Genomic DNA, 16,856 nt, shown 5'->3' with positions numbered 1-16,856 from the left:
TATGGTCTATGTCAGCGCTTACTATACATGAAACTACATTTAAGCAACAAGATTTATGGGTTGTTTACAGGCTGCACTGAAGAATGAGGGCATGCCACACTGTACACTTCCGTTCTGTCTGCCATCTGTACGACCCACTTACTCAAAGCCAGGGTCTTTACTTTGTCACAAAAGGCAGCATGGTACATAACAAGATTCAGTCGCTGAAGCAAAGCAGCACACTGCTCAGCAAAATGTGGCTATGACATGGTCAGGTTTTCACCTCTCAGTTCATCCAACAGCCTTGTACCAGTCAGGGCCCGCTAACATTTCAAATGCACCGCATTCAACCCGCAGTGCTTGCCAACGGCAATCTGATGGAACATGTGGAAACAATTAAAGTTTGAGCGCAAGACAGTTCGATGGCAATTGTAAATTTTCCCCCGACTGAAAACATAGTGCCTCAGCAGAGGGATAAACCGCTGGGGAAAAGTCGACTTTTTTTTCAACCTCGAACACACAGCCATTGTTTTCTCTTTCTGTGCTCTCCAATAAGTCTATGTTAGGTCAGCATAAAGCTGCACATCACACATAGCACAGCTCCCCTGTGTTTGTTGTGAGAAAATCAGGCACGTTTTATTGTTCCCATATTTTTCTGACAAGGAAAAAAGCTATCTCAAGCTGAATTTTGTGCCACCATTTATCCAAACACAGGCAGACAGAAGCTTTTTAGGAGCTTAAAGATCATGTTTAAACTGATTAAGACAAAGCAAGACCCCTCAAGGCGATAAAAACAGAAGGCCTAATGGCAAAAACCTGTGATGGATCAGTATTTCCACCCTCTGCCTTTGACCCTTATACCCGCTTCCTCCCAAAGGAGCGCAGGCAATTCCCTCCCTGAACATGTCATCACGTCTCACTCCCACAAACACATCCGAGGGCACTCCGACTCACTTTTTCCCCCCTTCTCACATGGAGAATAACAAACAACCGCCAGACAAACAAAGAAAAACGCAGCTCCTTGTCAGAGACTTCCAAGAGATTACAGCACCAGCTGGAGAATGATCTGATTTTCTAATTGTTTGGGAGCATAACAGAACAAAAGTTATAAAAAAGGGAAAAAAGTAAGGAGACTACACTTTTTTGAAAGTACACATTTAGGTAAATAAAGGGATGGTTTAAAAGTTTTAAAGAAGGTTGCTCCTTTAAGACTTTTTAATACCTTTTTAATACCTACTTTGATGCAACCTCATTTTATTATTAGACATAGACACGTCCTGTAAAACTTTGGCAGCTTCAAGAGTTTCAATGAAAATGTATAAGCAAAAGCAAAACAGTTATTCCTACTCTGGCTGTAATAATTAGGGGTGCAACAATACATCAACCCCGATTTCTTTCATTTTGGGAGATCTGCAATCAGCTGATACATGTAAAGCCGATCTTATCCACCGATTCTTATCTTCCTCTATCTCCTTTTCATTTGCCTTGAGAGAGGGCTGACTGACAGACCGGCCACCAGATCACATCTGCATATGCACAGTAAAAAATAGTCACCCCATTTTTCCTACTTAGCCACTTTATCACAACATTTAACCACTATTCCAACAAAAAAGAAATTATATTGGTCAAAATCAGAATCAGTAAATCAATCTTTTTTGAAGACCGTGATCAGCTAGAAAACTGTAATCGGTGCACTAATATTCTGATTATTGTGGTTAGAATATAATCTTTATTGTCTATTTATTGTTTTTTATTTTGATACAAAAAACCTTTAAGTAAAAACCTGCAAAATCTAGCAGTAGTAGTTTACAAGTGCATTCTGTGAAGAATTCTACACCTTTTGGCCTTTCTGTTCTTCATATACTAAAACTGATATTAGCTGGTGACGCTTTTCATAGCTCATAGTTTTCCACTTGTACTTTCAACATATGCATAATAGTATAGGATGGCACTCCTTAAGTTTTCACCCTATGATTGAGCATCTTCTTCACAAGCAGACATATTTGTCACAGCCAAACCTTTCTTTCTTATAAGCAAAGCATACATGTCAGTCTTTCAGAAAGTGCTCAGTAGCAGGTGGGGAAAGGGAAATGCTTCACTATTTCATGCTTCATATATAACAAAACCTAGTTCTGGCCCCTCTTATTCCAGGGACCAACTAATCTGATTTATACTCAAAGAATCTGCTACGAGAGTTATCTACAGGAGGTATGGTCTGAACTGCCTTAACCCCTTTAGAAGCCCTGAACTGTCCCTTTAGTTAAAATCCCTGGTTCTTTTTCCATTGCATATGTCATTTCTATTAGACTAAAACCACAAGACACAGGAAATAAAGCTAGCATCTGTTGGTTCCACCACATAATCCGTCTGCTTCTCTCCGTCGCTTCTGTCCTCATTTTCAGTTATTCTTCTTTGTCTTTCATCACTGGTTGTTTTCTATCCAGGTCAGGCCTTTTAAGTCATAGAGGACACAGTAATGACCACAGGTTTTTAAATTTGGATATTGACATTTCATTGCTCATATTAGTCAAAAGTGAACCCTTGTGAGATAATCAAGTAAGTTGGTTTCGAAACACTTTTAGACAAAGTTCTATTGCAAATGTATTTAATAGATACTATTGTATTTGTGTGACCGTTTTAAGTCTGTAAGTAGGGTATATATATAATTAAGAGATTTCAATGAGTCGATATACGTTTCTTATTTGTGCCAAATGAAACTCTGCACGTTTAAAATTGCGTCAAAGAAAAAGCCCTTTATAGCCATTTGAAAACGGCTGCTTAAGCTTTAAACGCTGATGCTGACTGCATTATTATCAAGAGAAAGATCTGAAACAGTTCAGGTTTTGATTCTTGACAGCCACTGTAAAATGGAACAAACAAACAAAGGCTCAGAAATAGATTAGTTTGTTTAGATTATGGAATCCGGAAAAAACATGGCTGCTGTCCAGACTGCTGTAGTTCACTGGAGCCGCAATGGCCTTAAAAAGCCTATGAGAAGCTTGTTTTGAACGTTAAAATAAGCTACATATTAGCTTAAAAGTGACACACTTCATTTCAGACAGGCATCAGGAAAGGCAACTTTCAGTGACAGTCGCTGGTGTAAAAACCACGTGTAATAGTGAAATAAGACTTTGTGGTTTTAGCTCTGAGGCTGAGAAGTTAAAAGCACTTAGAAACTTTCACCGCCTCGCTTATTCTCTCTGGTAGTCGGTGGCTACAGAAACAAAGCTACCAGGACTTGAACTGAGTTTCAAACTGAGTTAATATGCAGGAATACCATCTCACTGCCAATTAAAAAATCTGTCACCTTAAAGCTCGTGGCGACAGAGAATGTGCACCAGTAGCTATAAAACATGCGATGTTCAAATTGCTGCCCCTATTCTGTTTCTTATTATTTGTGTTCAGAGCAACAACCACAAAGAGAAAACTGATACCTAAAACACAAATGTGCCTTCTAGTATGACTCACTGGTAGGTGTGTGGAGGTGTCTGCATGCAAGCCAAAAGATTGGCTTTTTGTTGTAAGGCAAGATGATCTAAAGAAAAACTGAACCCTTAATTTCATCAACCCAGCAAGCTTTGTTACTGTTCTTTTGATATCTTAAGAGGGACTTAGCTTTTCCTCAGCATAACTGTACCTTCACTGTGTTCTTCAGTAAGCAGGGTGGTTCTCCTTGTGACTGATTTCATACATATTGAAAGAAAATGACGTGGAATATTCATAAACAGCTCTGCTGAGGTTGATGTGTCCTCACCATAGTAACATAGAAAGACTGAGATGCAACACCAGCTCAGCAAAAGACACCACTTTGGAATCTTTCAATCTCTATTAAACTGAAAATGTGGATGAAAAGCTGCAACTTTTTTTTAAACTTAACTCTACATCTCGTTTTATGTTCCTGCTTAAAATGTTGTTTTTGGGCATTTAAGTTTGAAAACATGCTTATTCGTCAACATTTTCCACCCCAAGAGCCCTGATTCGCTTGAGCAGCCCTGTTTTCTGTTTGATCGCTCTACTTTAGTGATTCTTGTTACTTTGAATTCAAACTTCCTTCAATCAATTTTATTGTCATTGTGTTTAAAGTTTGGGTGCCCTGTCTGCTTCTGCGTCTGATTACATTCTGAGCATATCCACTATAGTTCCACAGGGACGTTCAAGTCGAAGCATCTGAAATCAAGGCAGACATTTCCACTGTTAGAGGTTAAAATATCCATTGTAAAATCTGAAGCTGTCATCTTCCATTGTCCTTCATTTTAGTGAGCGTAACACTCTTTTCAGTTGTGGTCAAATTCTCTAAAGTTCATGAGCGGAACTTGCTGCAGAATTACTGATTGTTGACAATGTGTTAAACACATGGACATGAAAGACTAAGCACCAGTGACTGACGTTCACCTTGACCTATGCTTCTATCCACACAGTTAAAAGTTTATTTGTTCAATTTTGGCTTTCGTTCGGGGACAGAGGGGCCTCCAGTATCAAGCATAACACGAGCCTAACAGAAATCTTGAATTTGCCTCCTAAGATCACTGTAGGCTTTATTTATTTTTGTAGAAGGACATTAATTATTCTCCTTTTATTATTCTACTCTGCTTAAAGGCCGTTGAGCCAGTCTGGTATAGTATTAGAGGTAGGACAGGAAGTAAGATGGAGAGGGAGAGGGACTGAGATAGACAGAGAGAGGGACTGTGCCAGCAAACACTTTTGATATATTTGAACAGTGTGAAATCCAGCCAGTGATGTCACCAGACACTTTTCACAATCCCTGGCAGGGTGAATTTGGACCCCAACTTCATCTATGATTTAAACAGTAATATTGTTCAGATATTCTCTTTGAATGCATTAGTCATTCCACAGACTTTCAGTGTGTTATAAAATAAAACGGATTCAAAGATCTGTTTTTATTGTTGTACAAGCTACTCACATTTCCTTCTAATCGATTTCAGTGGCAGGGGGAAAAATCCCTTAAAGAGACAAAATAAGAAATGAGCTGGTGACTAGACTGGTCAAAAACTCAGAAGTCCAACCTTCTTCCTATCAGCGAATGCCCTAGATACTTTCTTTCTTTCTTCTTTACAAAAATCACTAAGAAAAATTAAACAAAAATGCTGACAAAATAACATGTTATTTTTTCCCCGTTTTTCAACTCATACTGCTCTCATGAAGTGAGATTTTCATTGATTCTTTTAATAAAAGATTACATAAATATTACCTTTCACAACCCCTTATTGTGACAAGTTAAATAAAATCAACCTCACTTTTGAAAAGGAAGCAGCTCAGCTCCACTGTCACAGCAGAAGGACGATACGTTTTATCCTCCACTATTGTATCCAAAATGTTTGTCTTGTCTTGCTCTCATGAAGTGAATATCATATTATCTCCTCTCTTTAACTGAACATACATTATTATCTATTAATCTAGCGCTTTGATCACTTTGTTTCTTGGTGTGTTTGCAAGAAACAACAGATGTTTGTTGAATCATTCATCCATTTGGTTCATAATCCATTGGAAAGCCTACATGCGGTAAAATGTATTCTGAAAATTTGGTCAGTTTCTAACATCAGGACAAATTCTTTGCCAGCACATATTCACATTAAAGGCATAAAACAGTCAAGTGATAAATGTACATCAGGAGAATACAAAAGCAGAAATTTCCGCTCCACTGTACGCTCACATTATTCTATCACGGAGATACACGCCTCTGCTTCCAGGAAATACACTTTATTTTCTTCAACACTGTAACGCCGAGCCAAGAAAAGGGTACAGGAAGTGATGTCAGTCTGTGTGCCAGTTAGGGACAAGGCTGATATTCCCACAAAGCCATTTCCGAAGACAAACAAACAGAACTTTTCCCTTGTGTGTGTACATGCAGATATAACCAGTTCCCAGTATTTCTAAAGTTTCTACTAAACAATAACAGAGAAGCAGACAACAAGTCAGCCTGAACATTTTTAATAAACAATGTTTATCCAATATTAAGATAATGGAACAAATAAAAAGTTACTCAATACATCTGCATCCAGAGGAAAATGAAACTGTAGGCATTTGAGGTATTGTGCAAATCCTCTTCTCTCTTTCCTTTTTGCTGCAGGTCACAGTTCCCATGGACCACTTCAAGTCAGCTAGAAGTACACAATATTCTACCCTTTTCTGTTTTCCTAGGGTTTGGACTTAAGCTCTGCAGTGTTGACATTATAGCACAGCCCACTCACCCCTGAACCTTGAGCCACTACGACAGGAAGTAACTAAAGCCTTTCATAAGGGTAGTGTAAGTTCAGTTCACCAGCGTGCCTATGAAAGGGATTTATCTCTGGACTGTAAAACCGAAGGCGCAAGAGAAGGAAGCTGGAATGGAATGAAGTGAGGAGGGATGGGGGTCGAGCAGACACTCCATTAGGGAAGTCGTAAACTCCCAGATCAAAGTGTGAAATCTGAAGTCAAATATCCAACAAAACTCTCTTTGTAATTTAATATCAGCTGCAGGCTCCTATTTGCCGAAGTCGTCTGCATAATCCCATCAGTTGGCATATAATTGACGAGACAGTTTACAGAGAGGAAATTCTACAGATTGTTCTGACTGTCTGAAGGAGATGCGACACAAGACTGGATATCCAGACAAAGCCTCTTTCACTCACAAAGTATGTTAACAGGTGCTCAGATAATAAATTACACTCCTGTGAATGGTGAAAAAAAAAACTATACAGACAACATAGAAACTAAATTCAAAGTAAAAGAAGAAGAATCTCTGTCATTTTAATGGAAAAATCATAGAAATGGAGCAGAAAAAATAACAAAAGCCTAAATCAAGCCACGATAGATCATGTGTTTTACATTTAAAAACAACCGAGCAACATTCACATGCAGACAACTTTTCAAGATTCTCAGAATGAGAGAGTGAATGGTGCACATGAGATTCTCAATCAAAATATCTTGAGAATATCACAGTATTTGCTTAAAACTTTAGAGCAGCATTATGTAATATGATGTAGCTGCAGACAAGAAATTGTTCTTACTGTTGTTAAAATAGCTTTTGGATTTCTGTAGTTGAAAAATGTTTAGTTATTGTTCTTATAAGACATACACTTCTGCAAAAATATAGAATAAACACTACATTTAGTAGTATTTTTCAAGAACTGATTGCAGAGTAATTTCATTTTTGCCCTTATTATATGAAATAACACAAGTATAGCAAGCTGATATTAGCTTGCTAAATTAGCAGCGCTCTCTGCCGTGGCAGACAATGCAGCTGGTTTGGGTGGGGTAATGCTGTGTTCCTCAATGCAACATACAACCAAAAATGACCTCCAAAATCAGTTCTTTCAAACATCATTCCTTGGAATTTGGAATTTGTCAAGATAAATTTAACAAGTGATTTTTTGCTCACTTTAGCAATAAATTATCAGATAAATGCCTATCCCTTCATAATACACAGTATCAAAACTACTTTTCTGCTGCTAATGCTATCACATTAGCTAAAGCTACAGCAAAGTTGCTAACACAATCATTTCTACAGTCACATCATTATGAATAAGTAACTTTTATCCCTTAAAACCAACCTTTTACCAGTCTTTTGACCTCAATATTAGGGAAAATAAACCTAGCAGGGAGTTTATAGTCTTATTGTCACTGACAGTAACATCATAACAGCACATGCTACTATTGTGCTTTGCCTTGTAATGACACGGTCAGCCTTATATTCTAGAGAATGGGTGGAACGTAACACATTTTATTGGTACTGACAGTAAAGATGCTCCTTGTGAATTAGCCCTGACAAATGTCATGGGCACCTGTTGGTAAACCATCAAAGATGTTACGAAAAAAAAGACTACATGACCAATTACACAGAGCATATGTAGCCACAGGCAAGCAGTGAAGATAGAAAGTGCTGCATTCCTCTCTGCTGCTAAATACAGACGAAAAATCAAAGGGCTTTGAAGAGATGGATGACAAGGCTGATTCCCACAGGAACACAGGAGCCACTGTGGAAAGTGAGACAGCTGGCTGAGAACAGGCCTATGTGCGTATGACTAAACACTTTACTAGCTGTGTTACCTTCATATGTCGTTACTGATGGGTGCTGACATGTGCTGTCTTGACCTATAATATCAAGACTAAAAAATGTTGTCGGCAAGGGAAGCGACATAAAGGAGAAAACGGTTAAATGCCGTTATGAGTCACTAGATAGATTACAGCTTAATGAACTTTGCAGGAAAACAAAAAACAGCAGGAATGCTAGAGTAGCAACAGTGGAGTCACAGTATTAATATGCTTGAGCTAGAAGACATTATTTAAACCAGGCAACTGCATGAAAAGTGAGACACCATAAGTCAAGTGCAACTGCTCTCAGTTAATCCAATGCAGTTTGATACTAAAAGTACCTAGGCGTAACAGCTAGTGCTTGGCAATATGCAGGAAGGGTTAGAGCTGCTCGAAGGACATCTCTCTCATCAGTCATAGAGGCCTGAAAAAGCCATTGTATTTGACAGCAGCTTGGCAGGGGTTCAGCGGTAGCCTCCTACTATTAGCTTTAGGATTTAAACCCAGTAAGGGAACCAGGGAGGTGTGCCCTGGGGCAGTTTGTCTCATCTCGTTCAGTATCAGCTCTTTCATTTCTGCTGGATTATCTGGCCTCCTCAAATATAGTATTAATAATCCACAAATATGTTTGCAAAAAAGTGGGGAAGCATTAAACAGATGCATTGAATTAAACAGAGGTCTGCTGGTCAGTATTGCAACATTTTAGCTGAAGTTGTTTGAACTCATCTGGCCAGTTAGTTGGAAACTCAAAAACCCAACATCTATTCCCATTATGATCAATAAAGTATTTCTGAATTTAATTAAACACTCTTCAGTGTGGATCTTGTTACTGTAGGAAGAAAATTCAAAATTAGATATTTTCAGTATTAGTGTTGCATGATAAATGTAAAAAGTTTACATTTAAGCTATAAAAGAACAGTATTTTCAGTGGAGGCATATAATCCTTTTATTGAGCCTGCTATCAACAGATTTTGGCATGTAGCTTTTTCTGCCTTTCATGTCCTAGAGTTTGGCCCTTCTCTACCAAACTTTTTAGGATAAAGAATCATCTGCCAAAGAAAATCACTAATGTTTTGTCTAACTGAAAAAGAGGGCAACCCAACTCAGAGTTTCAGCATTTTTGAAGTTTTCTGGAAGTTCGTTCCAGATTGGTTCTGACTCTGGGGATACAGAGTAGTCTTGAAACAAAAGATCTGATTGGTCTGCAGGTTTGACAAGATGACAGCAGGTGTTTAATGTATTTTGCTGCTGTTCAATAATTTATAAACGAACAGTTTATGAATAGTAAAGCAATTTAACGTTTATTCTCTGAACTACGCAGTCTGATTGATCTTTTAGGTCAACTTTTGAAGAGGCTGTTGCCAAAGAAACATAGTCCAGATGACAGTGACAATGTTAAAGTCTGAGACAAAATTTAATTCAATTGATATTACTCTCTAATATATTGCTTTCAACTCCATGCCCATTTATTTTAGCTCTTAATGGCGAGCTGACTCTTTTTAAAATGCGACATATTATGACCCATGATCAAGCCAAAATAACTTCAGTTGGTGCATGTTACTAACTGGGGCCATAAAACCGCATTTCCTTACAATAAATTACAGACAGTCAGGAAAGAAACAACTGGAACTGCAAAGTTACAAAAACCGAAGGAGTGAAATTACCTCCACCCCTTTTATTGCTTGCAGTTTTCAAACTTCATTTGTCATTAAACATGTTGTATTTGTAAACACTGGCAGGCTTTAGGTATTTTTAGAATTAAAGTAAAGAAGTACAGCCTCTGTAGGGAATACATACAGAGAGTGTTCTTTCAGTTATACTATCTGCACTAATTATGCATATCACTAGCATTAGATGCTAAAGACAGTTTAAAATGTAAACTGTCATTTTTTGGTTGTAAACAGTAAAACTATTGTAAGAAAAACTGCTATCTCACACACAAAGTGTGATGTCAAATCTGCTTCTAATATAACTAATGGCTCACAGCAAGAAAACTTGGAAAAAAAATCTTTAGAAAAACTGAAAATTATTGTGATTAAAGAGACATTGAGGTTACCCAAAATCTTTACTGGGAAACCAATAGTAGCTGTTTTTAAAAATGGAGATTGGAAACTCACCACAAATGTCTGGTGCATCTCTGCTAAAGACAATTGCCCATTTTTAGCTGGACTTTGAAAAAACTTTCCTAAACTGTAGACATGTTACTAGTTAAAAATGTCCCAGTTAAGTAATATTTTCCTAATCTGGTTTTACTCATATGTCTCTGGCTTGTATGTATTTGTATTGTCTTTGTATCAACAGACATTGACCAACAAAGTTAGGTGAAAGTATGCTGGTTTGGATCACAATGATGGTGCTTCTAGGTATAGACATGTTTTCCTTGTTTTAATTGTGCATGCAAACTGACAATCTCTTCCTTTTAAGCTCAAGAAAAATTTTTTAGGTTACCATAAACAGAGAGCAAAAGCTGAAACAATGCCAAGTCTCTGTGCCAGTGAGGAAGGCCAGTGTGACAGAGCCAGAGGTGAAAAGGGCCAAGGCAGACGCCACTTTCACACACAGACTGGAAGAGGCTTCATTCCACGGGGCTTCCTCAATGAAAGGGAGGAAAAAGAAGAGGAATGACTTGTCAAATGCCATTCTGCCTCAAGTATTAACATGTACGGAGGAGCTGGGAGGACTTCTTAACTGGACAGTTAACAAAATGCAAAGTGTGATAAATAGCAGGCGGGTAAGAACAGGCACCAGACAGCAAATAAACCCAGAAGAGTCTTTCTGACCAAAAAGAAAAACACATTATATGGCCAGACAACATGCATTATGGAAAGTGCAAAGTGGTAGCTAGATTTGTTTTAAATTATGTTTTTAACAGCAACAGTTCCCTTAACATTAATAGGCAGATGTCATTCTGATGTATGTTTGGAGTTCTCAGAGTGTTGTACCAGTTTCTAACCATTTATGTTAACAACATTGCCAGTCTACAGTGTGCATATTAACCATCTATATTTTCACAAGAGACCTTTGTTCAGTTTGTGACCGCTTTCTCAACAAAACAAAGTTTCTGTTGCAATGCCAAAGTTACATAGGTAGAGTGTGCCAGCTTCCTAAATCTGCTTTCAATGTGTGGTTGCTTCGCGGGCCAAAGCAATGTCCACGTCCAAAATCTATGCAGCAAGAGAAGTTGAGGCAGAACTAGGCCCAGAGACAGGCACTAGTAGAAATTAGCAATGAAATGAAGCAAGCAGGGGAAGTAAATACACTTGGGTCATGTGATTAATTGGATTGGGATTCAATGACTGAATGGAGACAGATCAGTAAGAATTAAAAGATTACTAAGAATCTGATAGGATTCGGTGGCTAATACTGAGTCCTATCCATGTGTTAACCATGGATAGGACTCAACCTAACCAGCTAAAACCAGGTTTTAAATGCTCCACCTAAAAACCCAGGTTTCTGTTGCCAAAGACAATTAGACACCACTCCATTTGTTTACATTTCACGAAGAAGGAAATTGCGCTCAGTTTCTGAGGTTTTTGTGTTGTTTCCTTCAGTGGTTCTTGGTGCAGCGCCACCATAGGTGAGGGGATAAACTGGTTTTTCAAAAGGCTTGGTTAGTTTGACAGAGTGCAGTGTGAAAGCGATCTGTGCCAGCTAAAAATGTAACAATTTTGATCCCCTATTGAACCGAGTCTACCAGACCATCAGGTGTAAAAACACCTGATGGGATGACTTGACCCTCTAATTGCTAAAACTAGCAAAACAGTGGCTCCCGATTCGATGTACTTCTCCCTGTCCTGCTCTTCACTTTTCAACCAATTGATGACTTTCTAGAATAAGTAAAGGAACTTTAAATGATAACAACTTCTCAAAATCTTCCATCAAAAAATGTGAACTATCACAATAAATAAGAAGATTTAGCAATTTTCTAGCCAAGCACCGGCCTATCTGATAACGTTCTCAAATATTCATGGCACCTGTGAGTTCTTTTCTATCTTCTAAATCTTCTTTCTTACTACTTTTACATCCAAAATCAAATTCTGGAACACAAGTGGAAAAAGAGTGCACTGTTTGTCTGAGAATGTATTTTGTTATCTAAGGGCATCTAATGGGGACATACTGTCATTCATTGGACAGACATTGTGGTTTTCCACAGAACCATTGCAAAAACTTGGACCAGGTCTTTCAGCAAGACTGGTGTGGTGGAAGTGGAGTGGGGAAGTTAAGGCCAAAGGAGGGGGCTAGTTTGATGAACGATACCACCCTAGAGGCCATTAGCTCACACCCCCTAGAAAGACCTTCAGAGTCATTCAGAAAGCTGAAACTACAGCTGATAATAATAAAAGCTATAAAGTGCCGATGTAAACACCTTCCTTCCAAGGTTATTTCAACAAGGAACGTATTTTTTTTGTTGTTATTCATTTTACTATTCCCCTCTCTTTCTTTTATGAAGTCACAGCACATGTAACTCTACAATTCTTACTCTGCTATGGCCTCGGTACTCACTATTTTCCACAGAGCCGATGAACAAAATGGAAAGCACACTATCAACCCAGATGTCTCCTATTACTGGCTCCGACCAAAATTATTTACACATCGGCTTACTGGAACTATGGAGAAAAAAAGTGAGACAGAGAGAGAGGGGAAGGAGGGCGGGATTCAGTTTACTCCTTCGGATTTGCGTAAGCATCCTCTTATCGGGACGCTGACAAGACATGGCAGACATGACATATCTATTCGGAGGAATGCATGCACAGTTTCCTCTTCTTGTGTTGATGTGCTTCTGCAGTCAGAAGAATGTTTGAGTAAAGAAAAACACAGTCAGTCATCTGTCCTTCCATCTACACTGTGTTGTTAATTAAAGTTGGTAATGGTAATGGTAAAGGAGCACTAAACACAGGGTCAGAATGAATCCTCCTCCTGGACAGTACTGTTAAGATAAAGGCCTCACCATGGGGGCAGAGCAGACCTGTAATTAGACACAGTCAGGACTCCCGTTGCTATGTAAACATCCAGACCACTATGCCTAGAAGCGCGGCCTCTTTGCTGCACCACTCCGGTTCCTCGGCATGAATCACACAGCAACATCTGGTTTAGCGCGCTGGAATGGACTTTGTCGGTTTGGCACGCCGTCCGTGTGTGGAGTGTGTCGATCAGGACCAGACGCCCCACGCCTGCGCCTGCCTCTCTCCTCTTCCCCCCGACTACGCCGACTCTCATATTACAGTGGTTGCACAATACATTCTGGCAGTGCTGACTCTCACTGGCCCTAAGAAAGCATTGTGGATACTGCGACAAACTTTTTGCTCAACTGTGGTGGAAGGAGGGGGAAAAAAGTTACAACCACTTCTGGCATTGCAATGACTTGAGTCTGCCAATAATATACAAAAATCCAGACAGAAGGAACTTGTTTACTTTACTGTAAAGCTGAAAGTAAAGCATGTGGACTAAATTCTGAGAATGCATTCAGTGTCTTTAATGCTTTTTCCTAGAAAAATGAACATTTTGACCTTTAAAATCTATAGAGAGGTACTTTAGTCATATGCTAAATATTACTTTTTGGATTACATGCAAAATACTATCTGTGCAGAAACCTGACACTTAACAAAACTAATCATTAATAAGGTTATCACTTTCCTAAAATAATGGCCTGCGTCTTTTTTTCCCGCCAAAAGTGAGTTGTTGTTTTATTTTTCTTAAATCGTCTTTGCAAAAAAAAAGGTGGTCATTTTTTCCAAACATCACTTTTGGAACAAAATGACATAAGAAAGTGACGATATGAAACATGGTGGTGGCAGTGCCATGCTGTGGGGAGGCTTGTCTTCAAGGAGAGAGAAGAGGGAATTTGCTCAGAATTATAGGTAGATGTAAAAAAGCTAAATACAGCACAAGCCTGGAATAAAGAGGGAAATGCAAATGCATGCCACACTTTTTTAGATTTGTTATTCCACAACATTTTTCATGAGTTTCTAGTTGCAAAGTTACAAAATGTGACCAAATTCAAAAGATGTTAATACTTTTGCAAGTCTCTGTAACACATGGCATGGCTCCTGAAAGACTTCATTTCCTTTCAAAACACCAAGTCAGCACAAATGTGCCTGCGCATCCCCTCCCAAAATGGTGGTAATAGCAATCTGGGGAGAGGCAACCACAAAATGGTAATGATTATATGGAAGGAAAAAAATATATGAAGACAGCAAAAAGCAACTGAAATACAGATGTCAAAGGTACACTCTGAGTTTTAGGAGCTTTGGGAGGCTCAGATTCAGGGTTACATTTCACTAATAGCAGATTCATTACAGGGTAATCTAAACAATACCCAAGAGCTCTTCCAACTAGTTTAAAGGCAGATCTGAGTGTTTACACAGATGCAACAACATAACAGATGAGAACTAGAGTCTGATGTGACTATGCTACATTATTTTAAATGAACGCAAGCAAGAAAGAAAACAATTAAGTATCTGTCTATTCTGGTAACCTAATTGGTATTAAAGAGGAACATCTGAAACTTTGTCAGTAAGCCAAAACTGCAAGCACGCTTGCTGCCAGTGCACTTTGGAGGTTAGGGCACTTGGTTGTCTGACTGTAAATGTCCCTTGTGACACGATACAACAATGCTTCTTGCATGAGGTATGAGGAAGAATTTAGAGGAAAACTTCATACGGGACTTCATTGTGTTCTAGATCCTGGCATTGTGGGACAGATGATGTTTTCTCTGCCCACAACACAAACTGACTACACTGCTTTTGTTTTCCTTAGAGCAAAAGTCAGCTCCGCCGAGTGCCACTCAAATCCCCGGAGAACGGAGAGGAGTTTTTAAACAACAACCTTTGGCGGCAAACAAACTGAAAGTCTGAAAAACACAACACACAATTTATTTGCTTTGTTTTTGGGATAATATTTTATTTATTTATTTTTGTAACTATCCCTGTACAGGCAAAGCAAAATACTATGATGTTTGCAATATGAAACCAATCTTTGTGAAATGGACATACTTCTGTCTAAGGTTATTTTGCAACATGACCGTAACAGATTTTTCATCAAAACGTGGGGCTGAGTACCAGACTGATAAAGATGGTCGGGTTCCCAAGCAAAGCAAAGAAAACCACTGTTGCTATCTAGAGCGGTGATGTCTCCACAGCTTGCATCAAGCTGAGGAGACACCACGGCTGTGGTTATATCTTTCGTGGATAGCCATGAAAGAACCAATGTGCAGCAAAGTCTTCTAACTAACGTCTGGAGGCAGAACAATTGGTGGAGATGTTACTAGTGGAGACAAGATGAGACCTAATAGCTGTGGTCTCATCCTGATTGTTCTCTTAGCATTACAGTGTAACCAGACAGCATTTTATGTAATCCAGCATCCTAGAAGTTACCTAAAATAAAGGGATATTTCAAGTTTGCTGTGTAAAATGGACAAAATGTTAGAGTGGTTGAAATTAAGTAGTTTTTTATTGATTTATACTCTGATTTATCTATTGAACAGTTGCTCTAGACAAGTAACTTTTAACAGATTGTGTTTTGGAAAGTCATTGCTGAAAACCACCAATCAACTTGGTCTACATTATAAACAACCAAACAGTTTTATGTAAAATTTGACGAAAGTGTAAGCATTGCATTGTCATGTATCACTAAGACTTTGATAGCTCTAAAAACTGAAACTCAAGAGTGTTATACCAGTTGAATCAGATAGCTCTGTTTCATTAGAACAAAGATGTTAGCACTGGCTCTTGTCCAGTTTCAAGGTATAGCACCAAAATGTTCCATCACATGGTCTCCGCAGTCTAACTTCCTGCACACAAGATTTTAGAAAGTGCCAGAATGGCTAACACTGTCTTTCATTGTAAGTAGAAGAGAAGTACTCTTTTTTCCAACCTGTTGCTGCTTATTTTTTGTCAGCTAGTTGAAGGAAGTCACACAAAAATAAGACCTAAATTCAAGAAGTTAGCTAAAAAAATCATAATTTAATTGTAGTTTTTATATTCGTGTTTTTTATATTCGTAAAAAACAATATAAAAACCTAAAAACTTTTAGGTTAAAGTTTTTAGAGATACGGAAACTTTGACTACTTTATCCTACTTCTGTAATTTACTGCAAAACAAAGTTATGCTTCACTGAAGCAGACCTGGTTTGAATAAGAAGATAAAAAAATGACTTCTAAGTGCTGACATACAGTAGACTGATATTCTCAACAAGTATTAAGATTCCTTCTGTTTCAGAAAATGCTGGAGAATACAGACATGCACATTTAGCAAAACAATGAACGACAGTTTGATAAATTAGTTAGGATTAGTAACGTTGGTTGGGGCATTTGATGATGTCATCCAGAGTTAATTTGACATAGCATGCCAAAGTTCCCAATTTTCTCTTTTTGCTTTGGTTGCCGTTCTGCTTCTGCATAATTGGTAGCATTATGGCGTCATTCCGCACAATCTGACAAGTACACCTGCTGAGGCCTGCTGGGTCTTTTCATTCTGAGATTGAGTTTGTCAGCACTTTCCTGAGTATTAATCCTCCTTACTCACGACTCTGACATGCTCTGTCAAGAAAGGCATGCTGGGAGATAAAAGTGGAAAATCCCACAGCATAGCCTAAATTGTGATTGCCAGGCACCGTGGAAGAGCAATATGGAACTCCAACGTGCTCATAATCAAATAAATAAATGGAACATTATCAAATAGCTAAATAAGTACATAATACATTAATTCAATTTGAATGCTCCATTTATCCTTAAGAAAAATTAAATGTTGCCGTAACTCATATCAGTAAGTATCTTCAGATTCATTGTAGATAGTGACGCCGTGGGCAGGAAGTGTGGCAGTCAGTCTTGCAATTAATCTGAAGAT

The 16,856-nt window shown here is 38.5% G+C and overlaps 1 protein-coding gene across 2 annotated transcripts in view; it reads right to left on the bottom strand.

Annotated features, from left to right (window-relative positions):
* Positions 1 to 16,856, bottom strand: part of tgfbr3 (transforming growth factor, beta receptor III) — a 76,365-nt gene that overhangs the window by 52,378 nt on the left and 7,131 nt on the right. The window lies entirely within an intron of this gene.

Source organism: Poecilia reticulata, linkage group LG4 (genome assembly GCF_000633615.1).
Source record: "Poecilia reticulata strain Guanapo linkage group LG4, Guppy_female_1.0+MT, whole genome shotgun sequence".
NCBI lineage: Eukaryota > Metazoa > Chordata > Actinopteri > Cyprinodontiformes > Poeciliidae > Poecilia > Poecilia reticulata.
Note: the sequence above shows the minus strand (reverse complement) of the source record. Positions and strands in the feature narration are given on the sequence as shown.